The sequence below is a fragment of the Nomascus leucogenys genome, chromosome 8 (assembly GCF_006542625.1).
Source record: "Nomascus leucogenys isolate Asia chromosome 8, Asia_NLE_v1, whole genome shotgun sequence".
Taxonomy (NCBI): domain Eukaryota; kingdom Metazoa; phylum Chordata; class Mammalia; order Primates; family Hylobatidae; genus Nomascus; species Nomascus leucogenys.
The window spans coordinates 34,875,326-34,898,144 of record NC_044388.1 but is presented as its reverse complement, the minus strand read 5'-3'; the positions used below and the strand labels follow the sequence as shown (position 1 = coordinate 34,898,144).

The 22,819-nt window shown below is 42.2% G+C and overlaps 1 non-coding gene across 1 annotated transcript; it reads left to right on the top strand.

Annotated features, from left to right (window-relative positions):
- The first annotated feature begins 15,464 nt into the window (after positions 1–15,464).
- LOC115836454 lies at positions 15,465–15,568 on the top strand. The gene has a single exon (XR_004031537.1). It is a non-coding gene; the product is annotated as a U6 spliceosomal RNA (small nuclear RNA).
- The last annotated feature ends 7,251 nt before the right edge of the window (positions 15,569–22,819 follow it).

Genomic DNA, 22,819 nt, shown 5'->3' with positions numbered 1-22,819 from the left:
GTGGATTTATCATATAAGCCCCGCCCACCCACCCTGGAGGAGTCAAGAGAACACACTTTGACCATGATTGTGAGAAATATATTTTTGAGAAGGAGGCCCACAAATTTGGTTTCTCTTTGTAGGTCAGAATGTACAGTGGGAACTGCTAGCATCAAACTGGGACCCCTAGAGGCAGTGGGCTTAATTTGATCCCAGGGTAGCAGGGGCCAAATGGTGACAATCACCAAAGATAGCATGGCATGGTTATGCTGTAATGGACAGCAGAGTCAAAGCAGCCATCAGAATTGTTGGACTCAGGCCAGGAACACTGGCACATGCCTGTAATCCCAGAACTTTGGGAGGCAGAGGCAGGAGGATTGCTTGAGGCCGGGAGTTTGAGACCAGCCTGGGCAATATAGTGAGACTCTATCTCTACAAAAAATTTTATAAAACAAAAATTAACAAGAATTTTCTGACTCAGAGACCTATGGCATTGGCTGGTTGATCATTGTGTACCTATGGAAGAAATAGATGGCAGTCTACTAAATTCTTATTTGATTTATGTAAGTGGAAGAGTTCTAGGCTGAGTAAACAGAAGTCTTTTTTTTGAGACCAAATCTCTCTCTGTCACCCAGGCTGGGGAGCGCAGGGGCACCATCTCGGCTCACTGCAACCTCTGCCTCTTGGGTTCAAGCAATTCTCCTGCCTCACTCTCCCAAGTAGCTGGGATTACAGGCGCCTGCCACCATGCCCGGCTAATTTTTGTATTTTTAGTAGAGACGGGGTTTCACCAAGTTGGCCAGGCTGGTCTCAAACTCCTGACCTCAGATGATCCCCCCATCTCGGCCTCCCAAAGTGCCGGGATTATAGGCGTGAGCCACCGTGCTCAGCCAACAGAAGTCTATCTTAAGTCACCACAATTGAGTCATAGCCTCTGAATCATTTCCTAGACTTGAGCTAGTTTATAGGTCCAGAATCTCTTCAATGAAGGAGAGGCTGGGTTCCCTTTGAGGAAGAACCCTACCACATTGCCAGGTTTATATTGTTTATTTTTTTCCCAGTCTTCCCTCAATGGACCCATGGCTATTTACTGGGGTAACTGCACTGGGGAAAGGGAAAATAATCAGACAGTTTAGGGATTACTGGACACTGAATTGATGCTAATTCCAGGAGGCTCAAAACATTACTGTGGTCCACCAGTCAGAGTAAGAGCTTATAGAGTTTTAGCTCAGATCAATTTCACAGTGAGTCCCATGGGTCCCTCGAATGATCCTGTGATTATTACACAGGAATGGAACCTGCATTCTGGAATGCAGAATTAGAATAGACATACTCAGCAACTAGCAGAATCTCTACATTGGGTCCCTGACCTGTGGAATGAAGGCTGTTATGGTGGCATAGGCCAAGTGGAAGTCACTAGAACTACCTCTACCTACAAAAATGATAAACCAATAGTGGCTGTGATATGGACACTTGATTAAAGGGGCTGAGAGGATTTGTGGGGAATCCCAATTGGAAGAACATCCAAGTTAGAGATGAAAGCGACTAGGGAGAGTTGGAGTGAGGAAATGGGGTGAAATGGAGGGACACAGAAAGTGCCTGAGCTCTGTGCCTCAGAATATGATCTTATTTGGAAATAGAGTCTATGTTAGTCCATTTGTGTTGCTATAAAGATACCGGAGACCAGATAATTTATAAAGAAAAGAGGTTTAATTGACTCACAATTTTGCATGCTGTACAGGAAGCATGGTGCTGGCATCTGCTCCTGGTGATGCCTTGGGAAGCTTCCCATCATGGTGGAAGGTGCAGGGAACAGGTGCATCACATGATGAGAGTGGCAGCAAGAGAGAGCGAGGGAGGGAGGTCCCAGATTGATTGATTGATTTTTTTGAGACAGTCTCGCTCTGTCACCCAGGCTGGAGTGCAGTGGCGTGATCTTGGCTCACTGCCTCACCTTGCCTCTACCTCCTGGGTTCAAGTGATTCTCCTGCATCAGCCTCCTGAGTACCTGGGATTACAGGTGTGTGCCACCACGCTTGGCTAATTTTTGTATTTTTTTTTTAGTAGAGGCAGGGTTTCACCATGTTGGCTGAACTCCTGGCCTCAAGTGATCCTCCTGCCTTGGCCTCCCAAAGTGCTGGGATTACAGGTGTGAGCCACCACACCTGGCCAGGTCCCAGACTTTTAAACAACCAGATATTGTGTGAACTAACTAAGCAAGAACTCATTCATCACCAGGGGGATGGTGCTAAACCATTCATGAGGGATCCTCCTGTATGCTCCAAACACCTCCCACCAGGCCCCACCTGCAACATTGGGAATCACATTTCAATGTGGGATTTGGAGGGGACAAACATCCAAACCATATCAGGGTTACTGCAGGTGAAATTACGACGAGGTTATACTGGAGTAGAGTCAACATCAATGATTCATGTCATTATAAAATGAGGAAATTTGGACACAGACGCACCCACAGAAATCATCACGTAAGGTCTGGAGTTCTGCCAAAAGCCAATATATGCCAAAGATTGCCAGGACCAGAAGCTAAGAGTCAGGCCTGGAACAGATCCTTCCTCAGCACATACAGAGGGAGCATGGCCCTGCTACCACCTGGATCTCAGACTCACAGCCTCTAGAACTGTGAGACAGTAAGTTCTACCTTTCTGGAGGGATTACAGAGATTAATGCCACCATCAAGGACTTGAAGGATATAGGGCTGGTGCTTCCTACCACATTCCCATTCAACTGGCCTGTTTGGCCTGTGCAGAAAACGGATAGAGAGTAATAGTAGATTGTCATAAACTTACCCAGATGGTGATTCCAATTGCAACTGCTGTTGCAGATGTAGTTTCATCGCTTGGGTACATGAACATATCTAGTACTTGAAACAAAAGTGCTCTGGCAAATGCTTTTCCTCCATACCTGTTAGTACACACCACCAGAAGCAGCTTGCTTTCAGCTGGCAGGGCCAGCAATACACCTTCACTTTTCAGTCCTATGTCATAATTTAGTCTGCAAGGACCTTGGTTACCTTTCCCTTCCACAAGACTTCACACTGGTCCATGACATTTATTATATTAAGCTGATTGGACCTGATGAGCAAGAAGTAGCAACTACCAAAAAGTGGCAACTACTGTAGATGTATTGGTAAGGCATTTGTATGTTAGAGGGTGGGAAACATCTGACAAAGATTCAGGGGCTTTCTACCTCGGAAATTTCTAGGAGTCCAGTAGTATGGGACATGGTGAAATATCTTTTCTAAGGCCAAGGATAAATCGTTACATCTGGCTCCAGATGAAAAAAATCATGCAACACCTAGTGGATCCTGCGGGCAACATATTCCTTATGTGGTATGCAACTCTAGTCCATTTACTGATCCCAAATCTGCTAGTTTTAACAGGAGCCTAGAACAAAAGAAGGCTCTGTGATAGGTCCAGGTTATTGGGCAAGCTCAAGTGTCATTTTAATATTCATTTTTTTTTCTTTTTTCAGACATAGTCTTGCTCTGTTGCCCAGGCTTTAGTGCAGTGGTGTGATCTTGGCTCACTGCAAACTCCGCCTCCTGGGTTCAAGTGATTCACCTGCCTCAGCCTCCAGGGTAGCTAGGATTACAGGTCCCCATCACCATGCCTGGCTAATTTTTGTATTTTTAGTAGAGACGGGGTTTCACCATGTTGGCCAGGCTGTTCACGAACACCTGAGCTCAAGTGATCCGCCTGTCTCGGCCTCCCAAAGTGCTGGGATTACAGGCATGAGCCACCGCGCCCGGCCAGCAACCTTTTTCCTTGAAAAGTAGGATGAATTACCCGTTAGAGTGGCCCCTTACTTTGTCCATTTGTTCAGTAGCATGAGGAACCCAAACTGTCCAAGGACAGTCTCAGGTTTCCAATTCATGACAGTGTTTCCTGGTAGAAGCATTCCTTCCTTGCACACTGGAACTTCCAAATCCACTATATCAGCACCACTTGTACACCTCAGAGGCTCTTGACTGCCTCCTTCTTTCACGTAGTTGGTGTCACACCCACACCAGGTCACCCCTCCACTTTGAGATTTGAATAAGACACCACATTGCAAAGTGTGGGATATGGTTTCTTGTGTGGCTGCCAGGAGCCCAGATGGTGCAACTCAGAACTTTAGGGAATTAGCTCAATGGAATGAGCAATGACCAATGGGAAATAAATTCCTATCTTTTCGGGGATTACTGCAAGGTGTGTTTTCTTTTTGCAACTCTTCTGGAGAAGTCCTTTGTGCAGGGTGAACCTGCCTGCAAAGCGACCTACTGTGTGTCTGTAGCTCATTGTGAAGCAGTGCCACAATCCGTTGCATGCCATTGCATCACATCTTTATTTGTCTCACTTTTTTTCCCTCACCCTTGTGTCTTTGGACATGCTTCTGTCCAAGTGCCAGAAATGTTTTTCTTTTTATTTGCTTGAGTTCTGCTTTCTAGAGGACTTGTGTTAAGACAATTGGTTGTGAAAGTTGTACAGGATGGAATTTTGGAATTGGACTGTTCACAGGAATCAGAAGGCCTTGAACATCGACATCTTCCTAAGTCTTTCCTTCTGGCATAGCAGCCACTTCCTTCTTGCTGAAGGGGATTAGCCTTCCTTGTCTAGAGACCATGTAACGGCCTCACCTGAAGCAGATGCCTTGCAAGATAGCATTTTTTCTTAAGACTGAGTCCTGCCACATCTCTGCCTCCAGGCCAATAACTAGAGTCAGATCTCAACCTTGACAGGGAAAGACAGTCCCTGCTTTGGGAGGAAATAATCCACACAGCAAAAGAATGATAACCCTCTTGGAATTATAGCACTTGCCTTGGGAGGAAATAGGTCACATACTAAAAAAATCATGGTACCATACAGCTAATATACATGCTTACAACTACCTGAGTAGTAGAATATCACAGAAATTCTGGCATCTCCACCTCGCTTACTATAGGCATCATCACATCCAAGCAGGAAGCCATCATCCCTCAGGAAACCATCCACTCAGAGTATTAGGATCAGTAGTTCATGTCCCTGACAGAACACTGAATCTTAAGTCAGTTCACAAGATGACATTTTCTGTGGCTATTATTCAGCCTCTTTTTTTTTTTTTTAGCAAGCCCTATTCCTGTTTCATTGGCTCTTAAACAAAGTGGCTAAGGTGGTAGGGATGAAGGTTATCCATCGATTCAGCAAAAGGGTCTTCCATTCACCAAAACCGATCAGGTTACAACCGCCGCTGAGTGCCCTATCTCCCAACAGCAGAGGCCAACACTGAACCCTGAATATGGTTCAATTCCCTGGGGAAATCAGCCCGCCATCTGGTGGCATGTTGATTACATGAGACCACTTCTATCATGAAAGGGGCAATGATTTGTTGTCACTGGAGTAGACATTTACTCTGGGTTTGGATTGGCCCTTCCCACGCGAAAAGCTGTTGTTGAAACCATGATATGTAGATTTACAGAATGCCTTATTGTGCATCACAATGTTTCATATTGTTTCTAAGTAAATCATTTTATAGTGGATGAAGGGCAGAATGGGAATAATGCCCACATAATTTATAGGAGTTCCTGTCTTTCCTGGATCCAGGAATAGTAAATCTTCATGATTTTGCTAGCACTGTGACGCCTTCAGGAAGATGTCTTTTCATATTTTGCTCAGTTTTGTTAGTTTCCGCGTGTGGTAGAATTGGTTCAAATCATCTTGCCCTCACAAACCTAAAAGTGGAATTCTCTTACTGTAGATATTTGAAGACAGCTCTATTTTTTATTCAAGTTAAAAATCCAAAACACTCTCAATCATTTCTTACTTTACCCAGCTTTTGGATCCTCCACCATCTGGTCATCTATCTAGGTTTGATCATGTTTTTGTTGTTGTTGTTTTTTGTTTTTTAAATCCCCAGTACAATCTTCCCTTATTAAAGGAGAAAAGACACATTTTTTCCTTACATTAAAATATTCAAAATTATGAGTATTTATCAAGTTAATTATATTTAAGTTATATAGATAAATCATTCACAACTATATATAAGTTAAAAGAATACGCATATTTCATAATTGAAAAAAGAAGAGCAATGCAAGTTATTTGTAAAACATTCAAACAGTTTAGAAGGATATAAGGAGAAAAGAAAGAGTCTGTATCTGGCTAGGCATGGTAGCACATGCCTGTAATCTCAGCTACTCCGGGGGCTGAGGTAGGAGGATCACTTGAGCCCAGGAGTCTGAGGCTGCAATGAGCTATGACCGTGTCAGTCACGACAGAGCAAGACCCTGTCTCCAAAAAGAAAAAAGTCTATATCTGCCCAACTCCCCAAAGCCCCCTTCCTTTCATCCTCTCAGTGTGGTCTCTCTACCTAGAAAGAATCTCTGTTAACATTTTTTGGTTATTATTATAGAAATTATACACAATGTCCAGAATTTTTTCACAAAGGATAAATCTATTCTTTTCACAGCTGCATAGTATTCCATCATATGGATATATTATAATTTAATCTGACCATTCCTTTATCCATATCAATATACATTTACCACATTTTCAATTTTTTTCCCTATTTTCAGCAATGCAATAATGAACATCCGAACATATCTTTTGTACATGAGTTTATGTTGTAGCTGCTCCAAACACTGGAGTCAGAGTCTTTATTATAGTTTAGATCTTTAATGTACATGTGTTTAGATTTATAAGATATATTTCTAGAATAAGATTTATGCTTAAATGTGGCACCCAGACTGTAATTAAGATATGGGTGTCAGAGAAGCTGCCATTTAAACTTGGCCTTTGATCGTCCTGCATGGGAGGATAAAGTGAGTCATTCCGAAGTGGATCTTTGTTCTTTGTGGTTCATAAGTAAAGATAGGGTAAGCAGGCATCTATTGCTCTTGGGGAAATGTACAACAAAGCCTTTTAAAAAGGGCTTGATGAAGGCTGCTTTTTTAACTATGCAGAGATGAAAGGTTGCTTAAGCGGAAGTAAATTTTCATGGAAACCCAGGTGGCTACTGGAAGAGTATGCAATATCTCTCACACATCTCTTTTGGACTTCCTCATAAACAGTACCTTTTGGATGGTTAGAGGCAGCTCTTAGAGGAGGGAAGGATGAGTGAAGACCGGGGATTCTGGCTTATTACCCGATTCTACATAGTCTTGGGGAAAAGTGGGTTCCGGGTTAGCTTGTGGCTATGTCTGGAACTGGAATTGTCCTGGATCCACAAGGGCACAATGAGTGTGTTGGGAAGAATGACTGCATATGTGGGTTTATCCTGGAGAGCTATTACCTGAGAAGTGAGGGAGGAGGACACCACTGTGGCCTGCATAGGAATATGGACGGAAAAGAACAGTGGAAAAGAATATACCAGACTGGGGAAGACCAGTAATCATAATGTGGCAACAACAATGGTAGCGGAAAGTTAAGTCTCCTAGTGATGGATTGGATCCTCTGGATTGCTCTCCAGAAGGCATTTCAGAAATATGTTCATCCACTCTGGACAACATCCTGGGATTCTTGAATAAGTGGGCAGGAGAAAAGAAGTCCCTTGAAAGAAATTATACCTCCAACTTATCCAAAGTATTGGGATTCTGCTTGGTTTAGTTAAGTAAAATAAGAGATGCAACAATATTTGTATCTTGATTAAATAAATTATACTCGTTGTGCCAGCATAATTATATGAAGTTTAATGGATATATTACTTCCTTTTGGATAAACATTTCATGATTGCAGCCTTTTGGGAAGCTACATCTCTCTACTACTTCATATTGAGCTTATGAAAGTGACCAAAAAATGCCACTCTATTTCATTAACTACTGTTTCACTGAATTACTAACAGGAAGTCTCTCACCATTCCTCATTTGTGCAACTGGTTAAAAAAACAAAGCAAAACAAAAAACACCAAGTTCAGGAATTACCAGTTACACGCATTAATCTTCATCTCCTTACTTGTCCCTATCTTTTATGGAAGACAATAAAATATTTGTGTAGTAGATATCACTACTAATTCTTATACTTACAATAATCATGGCACCTTAAGCAACAGGGATTCAGGATTCTCACTTTTTTGAAAATTATGGAGAACTTTGAAGAGCAATGCCAGATTTTATCTTCTCAGATATACAATTGCTCATGGTGTCTACCAGTCAAAAGTTGCTGGAAAGCAACCAGTCATGGCCCAAAGAGAACCCCAAATTTCAAACTGCATATATTTCCCAGAAGCATTGGTTGTCACTTTCCTTTTCTCTAAGTACATTTTCTCTTTTATCACTAGAGGGCAATAATGCACCACTACACAATCGGAAATCTCATCGCGGACAGTAAAATCTCCTAATATTTAGTAGGTTGCTTATGCTGTTGTAAACCTGCTAGATAGATTATTTATTTCCTCCCCGATTGTCACCAGACCATAAAAGATTGCCCCTAGAACACTTCCCCTTTTTACACAAGTATATTTCCCCTTTTTACACAAGATGTCTGTGACATACTATTAGAATCAATGTAGTCTGCTGTAACTGGTCTCACATTTTCAATCATATAGGACTTAACTCTTTTCCATACAGCAAAATATTTCCAGATTCTGATGACTTCTCATCTCTTCTGCTATTGTAGCTCAGGTTCAAGCCACTATCATTTGTTGTCTTAGTGGGGTCTACCCTGGCAACTTGCATCAGTTGGGATAGGTTGGGTTAGGCTGCAGTAACAAACAAGACCAAAATCTCATTAGCTTAATCATATGTAGGTCACACCAAGTGTTCAACACAGGTTGGCAGGGGCTTTGGCTCATGATGTTATTCAGGAATTCTGGCCATGTGAAGCTTCCTATGGCATGCAGCAGTGGGAGACGCATGTGGAGAATCACACGCTGTACTTAAAGCTTCTGTCCAGAAATCACACACATCATTTCTGCTCACATTCCATGGCCAAAACAAGTCCTATGGCTGTACTTAACTTTAATATGATAGGGAAGTACAATCCTAGCATAAGTCTGGAGATCGAAAACCATATGTATTTGGTGAACAGCAGTAAGGAAACCAAACCACTCTAATGATAATTTCACTTCTCCATTTCTGCCCTAGGACTTTGGATTTCCCTTATTCTGTTCTATTTTCTCCTATAACCCGTATCTTCTGACTTATTATATAATTTACTTTATATTACTTTTGCTACCCCCTCTTTCTAGAATATAAATTCCACAAGGACAGGGATTTTTGTCTATCTTATTCTATACTATGTCCATATTGTTCAGAACAGTGCCTGTCTCATAGTAGATATTCAACACATATTGAATGAATGAGTAAGCATTTGATCACACATCAATTTTCTTCACCTTATACAATAGCCCACCCTATATGTGGAATGATGACACAAATTAGAGGAATTGACACTGTGCTTATTCAAAACCATGATTTGTAGGCTGGGCATGGTGACTCACACCTGTAATCCCAGCACTTTGGGAGGGTGAGGTGGGCGGATCATTTGAGGTCAGGAGTTCGAGACCAGCCTGGCCAACATGGTGAAACCCTGTCTCTACTAAAAATACAAAAATTAGCCAGACATGGTGGTGGGCGCCTGTAATCCCAGCTACTCAGGAGGCTGAGGCAGGAGAATTCCTTGAACCTGGAAGGCAGAGGTTGCAATGAACTGAGATCACGCCACTGCACTCCAGCTTGGGCAACAGAGTGAGACTCTATTTCAATAAAAAAATAAAAACAAAAACAAAAAACCCCAAAGCATGATATTTAGGAAAGTCTTTGCAAGTAGGATGTCTTACTGGCAGAATGAAGTCTTTTGAATCCAGGACCTCATAAAGCATCATGACAATAAGCAGATTGGGAATATTGTTTACTGTACTGTCTTTACTGTTGGATGCATAAGCATGATGGTAAACATAATGGTAAGTCAATTATTTTCTTTTCTTATTTAATTAATTACTTATTACTTATTATCACCTTTCACTTGATGATTTCTGGAAGCTGGTGTTGGAATGGCAGTGTCGTCCACCACGTCCATAGCCACCATGTCCGGCTAAATTTTGTATTTTTAGTAGAGACAGGGTTTCACCATGTTGGCCAGGCTGGTCTCAAGCTCCTGACCTCAAGTGATCCACCCACCTCAACCTCCCAATTGTTAATTAATAAGTAATTACATTAATAAGTAATTTATTAATTGGTCTTGCTCTGTCACCCAGGCTGGAGTGCAGTGGTGAGTTCATAGCTTGCTGCAGCCCTGAACTTTTGGGCTCAAGCGATCCTCCCACCTCAGCCTCCAGAGTAGCTGGGATTACAGGTGTGTGCTACCACACCCAGCTAATATTTTTTTTTATTTTTGGTAGAGATGGGTCCCACTATGTTGCCCAGGCTGGTCTCAAACTTCTGGCCTCAAGTGATCCTCTTGCCTCGACCTCCTAAAGTGCTGGGATTAGAGGCATGAAACACTGTGCCTGACCAATTATTTTAAATATACGTTAACGTCCGTGTAGAGGCAGATGGAGGCTTAAAAGCTGTCAGCAGTCAAGCATCAAAAAGTGGAGTCAGATTCCTCATTGCATATGCGTTCTTATTATTAGTTCAGTACTGCCTAACTTGATATTTTAAATAACTCACAATTATTAGTTAGTTATTGGACTTCATGGAAATGAAAGGATCTGATGTCATTTTCTATAGGGAAAATGCCCGTGTGGCAGAGCAACAGGCAAGGATGCTTTTCAGATGACTTCCATCATTAAGTGTCTGTGATTCTGGGACATTGCCGTTCCAACAACAGCTTCCAGAAATCATCAAGTGAAAGGTGATAAATGGTTTTATCTCATTGCTTCCCTTTCTTGCCTTACCCTGTAAACCTGGTCATAAGAAAGAAGAATAGGCCGGGCACGGTGGCTCACGCCTGTAATCTCAGCACTTTGGGAAGCCAAGGCAGGCAGATCATTTAAGGTCAGGAGTTCGAGACCAGCCTGGCCAACATGATGAAACCTGTCTTTACTAAAAATACAAAAGTTAGCCGGGCGTGCTGGCACACACCTGTAATGCCAGCTACTTAGGAGTTTGAAGCAAGGAGAATCACTTGAATCTGGAAGGCGAAGGTTGCAGTGAGCTGAGATCACAACACTGTACTCCAACCTGGATGACAGAGTGGGGCTCTGTTTCAAAAACAAAAACAAACAAACAAAAAAACCAAGAAGAATAGTCAAAGGATGGAGAGGTTTGATGGTTATTTTGATTTCAAAGAAGTTATGGAAACCTCTTTTTCTTTTTTTTTTTTTTTTTTTTTTTTTTGAGACGGAGTTTTGCTCTGGCCCCCAGGCTGGAGTGCAGGGGTGCAATCTTGGCTCACTGCAACCTTGGCCTCCCAGGTTCAAGCAATTCTCCTGCCTCAGCCTCCCAAGTAGCTGGGATTACAGGCACCTGCCACTGTGCTTGGCTAATTTTTGTATTTTTAGTACAGATGGGGTTTCACCATGTTGGCCAGGCTGGTCTTGAACTCCTGACCTCATGATCCACCTACCTCGGCCTCCCAAAGTTCTGGGATTACACAGGCATGAGCCACCACGCCTGGACGGAAACCTCTTTTTCTTAGGGAAAAAGAATGTGAGGGGTGTGTGTGTTTTCAAATTAAGACCAGGGTCCATTGGAGTAAGTGCTAAGATATTAAATGGCCAGATTTCTTCAAATTAATGAACACCTTCCTTTACTAACTACTTACCTTCAGCAAGTGCAGGTTGCATCAGAAACGCCCATTGACTAAAATTTTGAATCCCAAGAGAAGAAGCTATTTAAAAATAGAACATCTCTTTTGCCTTTACTTAAAAGACTGTATGAGCATCATGAAAAGTATAAATTTTAATCTTCGTTTGTATAAGTAGCTTTCGTTAGTGTTTTGAAAAAAATTATGTAAATTTCCTATGCTAAACTAGCTTTGGCCCATCTGATAGTCCCCTTTCTCCATTTCCCCAGGTTACTATGTCCCTTACATATATTTGTGGCCTCAGGGGCAAGGTCCACAGCCAGGGGACCTTCTCTTCCATCTCTACCACCTTCTATTCCTGTTTCCTTCTCTCTTCTTCCTGACTTGAGTCACATTTTTTCTTCTCCTCTCATACTATGGTAGGTCAGGATCTCAGGCAATTTAGATGGCTAGGACTGATAGCATAGCACAGGAGATGGAGAAAGGGAGAGGAGGCGGGGTGGGCGGCTCACGCCTGCAATCCCAGCACTTTGGGAGGCTGAGGCGGGTGGATCACCTGAGGTCAGGAGTTGGAGACCAGCCTGGCCAACATGGTGAATCCCCATCCCTACTAAAAATACAAAAATTAGCCAGGCCTGGTGGCGGGAGGCTGTAGTCTCAGCTACTAGGGAGGCTGAGACAGCAGAATCGCTGGAACCCCGGAGGCGGAGGTTGCAGTGAGCCGAGATGGTGCCACTGCACTCCAGCCTGGGTGACAGAGACAGACTCCACCTCAGAAAAAAAAAAAAAAAAAAAAAAAAGAGAGAGAGAGAGAGATTGAGAGAGAGAAAGGGAGAGGGAAGATGGAATAGTAAACTCTCCTGGCCACGCCCCTCTCTTCCCCACTAACAACCGCTGTTAGTGACTGGCTCCAGCAGTGAATGTGGTATCCTCTTTCAATCCCTCAGTCTATTCTCATGGGTCCTAACTTGCCCTATTCCCATGCTTTCCTCCTCTGGGTTCATGATTTACTCTAAAAACTGCTTTTGTGGGAGAGAATGAGAAGAAATAATAAGGAAACAGCAGAGGGTATCCAGACCGACGGTATCATCAGCATCCACAACCAGGCCCTAGGCTAGGCAAGCCTGGTTCCCTGGTCTAGTTTGGTCAGGAGGTCAGATGTCTAACATCAATGACTTACTGTTTTCAAACCTTAGGTCAGGGGTTTTGTTCCCTCCTGATATGAGGAAGAGAAAGAGGTGGACTTATAGCTGGTAGACAGCAGATGATGACACGGTACATAACCCATAGCTAATCTTAGCTCTTTTTTTTTTTTTTTTTTTTTTTATGAGACGTAGTCTCGCTCTGTCGCCCACACTGGAGTGCAGTGGCGCAACCTCGGCTCACTGCAAGCTCCGCCTCCCGGATTGACGCCATTCTCCTGCCTCAGCCTCCTGCGTAGCTGGGGCTACAGGCGCCCGCCACCACGACTGGCTAATTCCTTGTATTTTTAGTAGAGACAGGGTTTCACCGTGTTAGCCAGGATGGTCTTAATCTCCTGGCCCCGTGATCCGCCCGCCTTCGCCTCCCAAAGTGCTGGGATTACAGGCGTGAGCCACCGTGCCTGGCCTAGCTAATCTTAGCTCTTTAAAAACATACCTGCTTACTCTTGGGAGTAAGTCGCAGATGTGACTTTCATTTCTCGGGTATGCTGTAGAGGAAACAGGGTTGAGAATCTCTGTCCTACTTTACACTATATCCACCTCCCTTAAGTACATTCTTTTCAATTTCCTCCCCAGCTCAGTTGCTGGGATGTTTTCTTGACCTAGTGACATCAGTTACGATGGAAATTTTGGAAAGGGTGGAACAAGGGTGGGTCATCTGGACTCCAAGTGCTCTCTTCTGTGTGTCAGGCATCTGCAGAAACCAAAACAGGAAATTCAGCCTCAGTGCTCAATTATATATTTTCTTGTGAATACTTATTAATTTTAAAATTTGTTACAAAATACATCAAGTATGAGAAGAGCATGGAGAACAGTATATCAAATATCCTGCTATCTTATAGCTATTTCAGATTCCTATTTTTTTTTTTTTTGAGACAGAGTTTTTGCAACCTCTGCCTCCCGAGCTCAAGCAATTCTCGTGCCTCAGCCTCTAGAATAGCTGGGATTGCAGGCAAGCCACCACTCCAGCTAACTTTTGTATTTTTAGTAGAGATGGAGTTTCACCATGTTGTCTAGGCTGGTCTCGAATTCCTGACCTCAAGTGATTGACCCGCCTTGGCCTCCCAAAGTGCTGGGATTTTGATATCCTTCACATGGACACTTAGTATACCACAGGAAGGCATCTTTAATAACTTCCTTTCTGTGTTCTGCTCTTCCTCCTGTGCTTATCCTAAAACAGAGCCTTACAGGGTCATAATTTGGAGGAAGCACAGGTGTGAGCCACTGTGCCCAGCCATATCAGATCCCTATTCTTGTTTTATTTATTTTATTTTTTGAGACAAGAGTCTCGCTCTTATCACCCAGGCTGGAGTGCAGTGGTGTGATCTTGGCTCACTGCTACCTCTGCCTCCTGGGTTCAAGTGATTCTCCTGCCTGAGACTCCCAAGTAGCTGGGATTACAGGCGTGTGCCACCATGCCCGGCTAAGTTTTGCATTTTTAGTAGAGACGGGTTTCATAATGTTGGCCAGGCTGGTCTTGAACTCCTGACCTCAAGTGACCCGCTCGCCTTGGCCTCCCAAAGTGCTGGGATTACAGATGTGAGCCACCATGCCCAGCCATATCAGATCCCTATTTTTGAAGAATCTAAGTCACTAGGTATAGTTGTAGGCACTGTGTATCACTCCCCAATCTCATTAGTTTCTTTCTTTTCCCAGAGGTAACCACTATTCTAATTTTGGAGTTCATCATTCCCATGAATATTAAAAAATTTTAATTACAGACAAATGCACGATTATGTGAAGAATAGTTTGAATATATTACAACTTTACATAAGTTTATAAAGTTATGTTCATTCCTCTGGGTCATTCCTTTCAACTGCTTCATAATATTTCTCTACAGCTTTAACCCAATTATTGTATTTATTCTCTTACTGTTGGATAGTATTTTAAAAAATAAATAGATCTATGTTGAGATTATTTCAAAAATAGTGCATATTAACTGCCAGGCACTGTTCTAAACACTTGACAAGTACCGATTGATTTAATCCTCATAATAGGACTATGAGGAACTCAATATTATTTCTCCATTTTACAGATGGGAAACTGAGGCACAGAAGGAAGTTAAGTCACAGAGAGAGGTTATTTGCTCAAGGTCACAACGTAACTTGTGGGCCTACTTCCTAGAATTGAAATTTATGGATCACAGGCTATAGGCACCTTCCACCTTACTAGATATTGCACTCTACCAAGCAGTTGTGCAGATAGGAACTCTTGGAGAACAGAGCCAGAAGAAGGCCAGAACTGTGAGGAATAATGGATTAGGAAACCATTCCCAGGATGTAAAACTAGGCCCTAAACTAGGAACATTCTCTGCCTCCAGAATAGGGGGTCTGGCATGGCCTGAATTATTTCTCCCCTCAAATTCATATGTTAAAGCTCTGTCCTTCAGTGTGACTATGCTTGGAGACAGTGCCTATGAGGAGGTAATAAGATTAGATGAGGTCATAAGAATGGGGCCCCAATCCAATAGGGCTGGTGTCCTTATAAGAAGAGGAAGAGACATCAGAGCTTTACAGCTGTCTGCAAACCAGCAGGAGCACCCTCACCAGGAATCAAGTTGGCTGGCACTGTGATCTTGGACTTCCCAGCCTCTAGAACTCTGAGAAATAAATTTCTATTGTTGTGATTGCTTTGGCAGTACATATACTAAAAATTGGAATGATACAGAGAAGATTAGCGTGGTGCCTGTGGAAGGATGGCATGCAAATTTTTGAAGATATATATATGTATATACACATGTGTGTGTATATACGTATATACACATGTGTGTGTATATATATACATCCATGTATATACATATATATATACATCCATGTATATACATATATATATATACATCCATGTATATACATATATATACACACATCCATATCTATCTATCTATCTATCTATCTATCTATCTATCATCTATATCTATGGAGTCTCACTCTGTTTCCCAGGCTGGAGTGCAGTGGCACAATCTTGGCTCACTACAACCTCCATCTTCTGGGTTCAAGTGATCCTCCTGCCTCAGCCTCCTAAGTAGCTGGGACCACAGACATGTGCCACCACACCTGGCCAATTTTTTTTGTATTTTTGGTAGAGACGGGGTTTCACCCTATTGCCCAGGCTGGTCTTGAACTCCTGAGCTCAAGTGACCTGATTGCCTTGGCCTCCCAAGGTGCTGGGATTACAAGCATGAGCCACTGCGCCTGGCCAACATTCCATATTTTAAAATGGACTCTGGGGACTTGAGGGAAAGGGTGGGAGGGGGCCGAGGGATAAAAGACTACACATTGGGTGCAGTGTACGCTGCTTGAGTGATGGGTGCACCAAAATCTCAGAAATCACCACTAAAGAACTTTTCCATGCAACCAAACGCCACCTGTTTCCCCAAAACTATTGAAAAATAAAAAAGAAGCTAGATGATAGACATAATGGGTTAACTATACTATTCTCTGTATTCTTGTGTAAATTTGAACTTTTTTATAACAAAAATTAAAGGCTGCTTAAAAAAATGCTATTGCTTAAGCCATCCCTTCTGTGTATTTTGTTATAGCAGCCTGAGTGGGTTAATCCAGGGTCTTCATCAAATTTGTCTGGCTATGAGTTGGTGGTTACTATATGCCTTCCATTACTCCTTTTTGTTTTTGGATGGGGGTGTCTATTGTGACTGTCCTATCTCTGCCTCACCATTGTATGCTGGGTGTGTATGTGAGCAGATAACTTGTCTTTTTAGTACATGGGTCTCTGGATCCAGAGAAGCTGGACTTGAGAAGCGTCATCTACATTTGAACCTTGCAGATCATGCTTTCATGGACGTTGTCCCTGATGACATGATTGAGTGAGACTTCAGAGTCCTGACTGGGGATGAATGCCCCCTGCATGCGGGAGAGGTATCAATCATTGGGGTGGAGGGAAGACTGTGATAGAGATTGTTTTATATATGTGTGCATGTATATATATTATATATATGTATTTATTATTATTATTATTTTTTTGCCAAGTCTGACGCTATCTCCCAGGCTGAGTGCCCAGGCTCTGTTGTCCAGGTCCAGTGGCACGATCTCAGCTCACTGCAACCTCTGCCTCCAAGGCTCAAGCCATCCTCCCACCTCAGCCTCCTGAGTAGCTGGGACTACAGGTGCATGCTACCACACCTGGCTAATCTTTGTATCTTTTGTAGAGATGGGGTTTCACCATGTTGTCTAGGCTGATCTTGAATTCCTGTGCTCAAGCCATCTGCCTGCCTGGGCCTCCCAAAGTGTTGGAATTACAGGAGTGAGCCACTGTGCCTGGCTGAGAGTGTTATGTATTAAAGGCCTCCAATGAATTTCCCTTTTTAGTATTCAAACCCTTGCAGTCTTCCTGTCTTGATGCTGGAGTTGGCTATATGATATCTACTTTTTTTTGAGATGGAGTTTCACTCTGTCGCACAGGCTGGAGTGCTATGGTGTGATCTCGGCTCACTGCAACCTCCACCTCCTGGGTTCAAGTGATTCTCTTGCCTCAGCCTCCCAAGTAGCTGAGATTACAGGCACCCGCCACCATACTTGGCTAATTTTTGTATTTTTAGCAGAGACGGGGTTTCACCATGTTGGCCAGGCTGGTCTCGAACTACTGACCTCAAATCATCTGCTTGCCTCGGCCTCCCAAAGTGTTGGGATTACAGGCGTGAGCCACCGCGCCCAGCCATGTGACTTTCTCTGGCTTGCAGGGCGTAAGCAAATAGGAGGCTAGCAGAGACTTGATAAGTACTTTGCACTGGGGAATTCCCTCATGGACATTTATGTTGCCATGTGAAAAAGGCCAGTTTAGCCGCCTTAAGGATGTAAAATCAAATAGACAGAGGTCTAGCCATTCCAACTGAGCCCAGTCCCTGCCAACAAATGTAGCCACATCAGGACATGAAGGTAAGGTCAACAGAATAACTGCCCAGCCATCCTACAGATTCAGGAGAAATAATAAATTGTTATATCTTTAAGCCACTAAGTTTCAGCCTCGCTTGTAACATAGCAATATATAACATACAGAGAAGTTTAGCTCCCCTATTGTCATTTTTATTTTTTTCAATTATAATCAGTGACATCTATGCATTTTTTCCTAAGCACAACTTTAGCGGCATCTTATAGGTTTTGATGCACATTATTTTCTAATTTCCATTATACCTTTTCTTTGACTTAAGAGTTACTCACGCAGGACGTGGTGGCTCCCACCTGTAATCTCAGCACTTTGAGAGGCCAAGGCGGGTGGATCACCTGAGGTCAGGAGTTCGAGACCAGACTGGCCAACATGGTGAAATCCCATCTCTACTAAAAATACAAAATTGAGCTGGGTGTGATGGCGTGCACCTGTAGTCCCAGCTACTCGGGAGGCTGAGGCACAAGAATTGCTTGAACCTGGGCGGCAGAGGTTGCAGTGAGTGGAGATCGTACCACTGCACTCCAGCCTGGGCAACAGAGTGAGACTCTGTCTCAATTAAAAAGTAAATAAAAAAATAAGAGTTATTTAGAAGTGTATTTTAACATTTCTTTATATAATTTTTTTGTTACTTTTTTGTTATTGGTTTCCAGTTTATTTGAATCTTGTTAGGATTGGCTTGTTAAAATTTTTTGAGATTTACTTTGAGACCAAATAAATGTTCAAATACTCTAAAACATTCTGTTTATGTAAAGCACATGTATTTGCTGATTTTTGGCTGTGGTATATATATATACATATATATATATACACACACACACACTCTATATATTTTATATATATTAATAAATAAATTAGCTTGATATGGTATATATGTGTTTGTGTATATAGACTATCTATATATCTATTATATTTATGTATTATAATCATTATTCTATAAATATTATAGCATATTATATAATCTGACATATATATATGTTTTTTTTTTTTCTGTCACCCAGGGTGGAGTGCAGTGGCAAAATCTCGGCTCACTGCAACCTCTGCCTCCCCAGTTCAAGCAATTCTCCTGTCTCAGCATCCCAAGTAGAGTAGCTGGGATTACAGGCGCCTGCCACCATGCCTGGCTAATTTTTGTATTTTTAGTAGAGACAGGGTTTCACCACATTGGCCAGGCTGGTCTCGAACTCCTGACCTCAAGTGATCTGCCCACCTTGGCCTCCCAAAGTGCTGGGATTACAGGTGTGAGCCACCATACCCAGCCATACATGCATTTTGAAAGGCTGATGCTCTATTAATAATGAATTTTATCCATTTGCATTTATTGCGATTACTTACATGTTTAGATTTCTTCCTGTCCTCTTTTGTGCTTTCTATTTACTATGCTTTTTCTTTGCTCCTTTTTTTGTCTTGATTTAAGTGTGTTTTTTTAAATTCACATTTTTCTTTTTAACTAACGACATCATGCATTCAATTTCTATTTCTTACATTTAACTTGCATCTTGATTTAAGAAAGTCTGAAATTGATCAGCATCACCAGCCTCCTCTAGAACTAGAAAATAATCTTTATTCTTGAAACAGTCCCCATAATAGGTTATTCATAGCTAATATTCTAGTTTCACAATGTTTTGTTTCTTCCACAAATTTGTTACTTTTTATTGTTTTATATGACCAATGCTTACTTAGATTTACCCACATTTGACACATTTGCATCTTATTCCTTTCCTCTGGCCTCCCTCCCTCCCTCTCTCTCTCTCTCTGTTCCCTCCCATTTTAGAGACAGGATCTCTCTCTGGTGCCCAAATTGGAGTTCAGTGGCATGATCATGGCTCACTATAGCCTGGAATTCCTGGGCTGAAGCCATCCTCCCATCTCAGCCTCCTGAGTAGCTGGGACTACAGGTGCATGCTGCCATGCCAGGGTAATTTTTAAATATTTTTGTAGAGACAGGGTCTTGCTGTGTTGCCCAGGCTGGTCTGGAACTCCTGGCCTCAAGCAATCCTCCTGCCCTGGCTTCTCAAGGTGCTGGGATTATAGGCATGAGACATTGCACTCAGCCCTCTTCTCCTTCTTCCTCAATTATGTCTTTTAGGATTCCTCTCAGCCAAAGTTTGACAGAGGTCAACTCTCTTATTCTTTGTTTGCTTTAAAATGTCTTTAGTTTGCCCTCATTCTTTAGTGATAGTTTATCTTCTTTATCTGCAGAGAATCCTAGATGATAATTATAATTTTTCACTTTGAAGATATTGTGTTTTTGGTTTCTGTTGTTGTTAAGTCTGCTCTTTGTCATTCCTTTGTAGGTAATCTACTTTTTTTTTGGTGTTTAAAATTTTCTTGTTGTCTTGGTGTTTTGCTGTTTATTATAATGTGACAAGGTATAGTTTTATTTCTGTATTTCCTGCTTGGTACTTTTTGTATATACTTCCTGAATCTGAGGATTCATGTTTTTCATTAATTCTAGAAAATTCTCAGCCATTTGTTCTTTGAATATTACCTCTCTCACATCTCTTTGTTTCTGCAGGAATTCCAATTCGATATATATTTATCTTCTCATTCTCTCTTCTGTGTCTCTTAAACTCTCTTGAACCCTTTCCGTGTTTTATTTCTTTTGCATTCTGGGCAATTTCCTGAGCCCTATCATAGTCTACTCTTCTCTCTTCAGCTGTGTCTAAGCTGATGCCAAATTTGACTAATGGGTTTTCTGTTTCAGTGATTCCATTTTTCATTTCAGACTTTTTTTTCCTTTCTATACGGTCTTCTATGTCTACTTTTCTCCTTTATGTCTTTAATTGTTTTATCATCTTCATTTGATTATTCAGCAACCTGAAGCTCTGAGAGTCTAATGAACTTTGTTACATGCTTGTTACTTCTGCTGGCTCTTGCTCATGATGGATTATTAAGTACTGAGTTGTGTGATTTTATGTTATGAGTTCATCTTCAGCAGGGCTCTATTTGTAGGAATAGTGGTGAGTGTGTCCCTCCTGTGTGGTTTTCTTCTGCCAGGTGCTCCAGTGATGTAGCCATCCTAGGATCTATTTATGTGTTAATTTTTTGGCTTGGGGGTTCCTGGGCCCTCACATGGCATTGACCCATAATTGACTTTCCAATGAGGAAACTCAATTTTTTTTTTTTTTCTATTCAGAGTCTAGGTAGGCCAGAAGAGACAAACTTCTACGTCATTTCATTATGCTGGTATAGAGACATTTTTCTAGTCCACTCTTCCTGTTCTGTATTGGAGTCAGGGGAGGGAGGATGGGTGGGTCTTACTTCAGCTTCCTACTTGGCAGTCTCAAGTCTCTTTTACTTTTACTTTATCATTGTGTGCATGTTAAAACCAAATTCCTAACATTCATCAAGATGGAGATAAACCCGACCAATCCAGGTTAGTTGCCACATCAGCTCACTCGCATAATGCTCTGGTTTTCAGAAACCAAATCTTCATTGCTGAGCTCCCATTGCTGGGGATTTCTCTTACTTTCTTGTAAGCTTAACTATGCATTCAAATGTTTTTACTTTTTTTTCCCACAGAGTCTCACTCTGTCACCCAGGCTGGAGTGCAGTGGTACAATCTTGGCTCACTGCAACGTCTGCCTCCCAGGTTCAAGCGATTCTCTTGCCTCAGCTTCCCAATTAGCTGGGATTACAGGCATGCACCACCATGCCTGGCTAATTTTTGTAGTTTTAGTAGAGATGGGGTTTCACCATGTTGGCCAAGCTGGTCTCGAACTACTGACCTCAAGTGATTCACCTGCCTAAGCCCCCCTAAATGCCGAGATTACAGGCATGAGCCACCACAGCTGGTTGCTATGCATTCAAATGGATGTTATATCTGGCATTCCTCTTTGTCAATGGCGGGAGAGTTTTCAAAATATTGAGTCTGTCCTGTTCATAAAATTAGAAATCTTCAGTATTCTAATCTATCAAAGGTCGTTGTCCATACCATACAGTCATAGCCTAATTTCCATACATGGCACACACTTCCACAGGAGCATGCTGCATGTGCCTATGTGTGCACCCACACAATACTTGTTTTGCTTACAGTAGACTCACCCTTAGTGCCTATGTGTAACTTTATCTCTTATGGGATCTCAGTGGAAGAAGTAAAAGTTTCAATGCCTAGAAAAGTATATGGGGTCAGAGAGAGTCCCTTCATTATCAACAGAAACTTTTCGGGAAATATAGCACAGTGGTTAATGCCTGTGTATCAGAGAAGCCTGTGTTGAATCTAGCCTTTGCCAGTCTGTGACCTTGAGAAGAGTACTCAACTTTTTTTTTTTTTTTTTTTTTGAGACAGGGTCTTGCTCTGTCACTGAGGCTGAAGTGCAGGAGTGCATTCTTGGCTCATTGCAGCCTCAGTCTCCCAGGCTCAAGTGATCCCCCTACTCAGCTTCCCAAGTAGATGCTACTACAGGAGTGCACTAATTATTAAAAAGTAAAAAAAAAAAAAAAAGTTTTTATAGAGACATCTCACTATGTTGCCCAGGCTGGTCTTGAACTCCTGGCCTCAAGCGATCCTCTCACCTTGGCCTCTGGGATTACAGGCATGAGCCACTGTGCCTGGCCTTACTCAACTTCTTTATGCTCATTTTTCACATCTGTGAAATGAGAGTGTTAAATGTTGTGAGGATTAAATGAATGATTCAATAATGTTAGTTATTACAGTTATTATTATAATTCTTTATTTGTATGCTTTAAGAAACTCAATCTCTTTCCAAAAGCCTCTGTGGGCCAGTATATTAAGTTGAACCACAACATCGCCATGTTTGTAGATAAAAAATTATTAGATTGGTAGTTTTGTAAGGCTCAATGTAATACTTCAGAACAGGGATGCTGTTTTGAAGTTGTTAGAGGAAGACACATTCAAAGGATGAGACTTTGATAATAGAAACACAGATTGGGGCTGGGTGCAGTGGCTCACACCTGTCAGCACTGTGGGAGGCTGAGGCAGGAGGATCACCTGAGGTCAGGAGTTTGAGACCAGCTTGGCCAACATGGTTGAAACCCCGTCTCTACTAAAAATACAAAAATTAGCCAGGCATGGTAGTGGCCACCTGTAATCTCAGCTACTCAGGAGGCTGAGGCAGG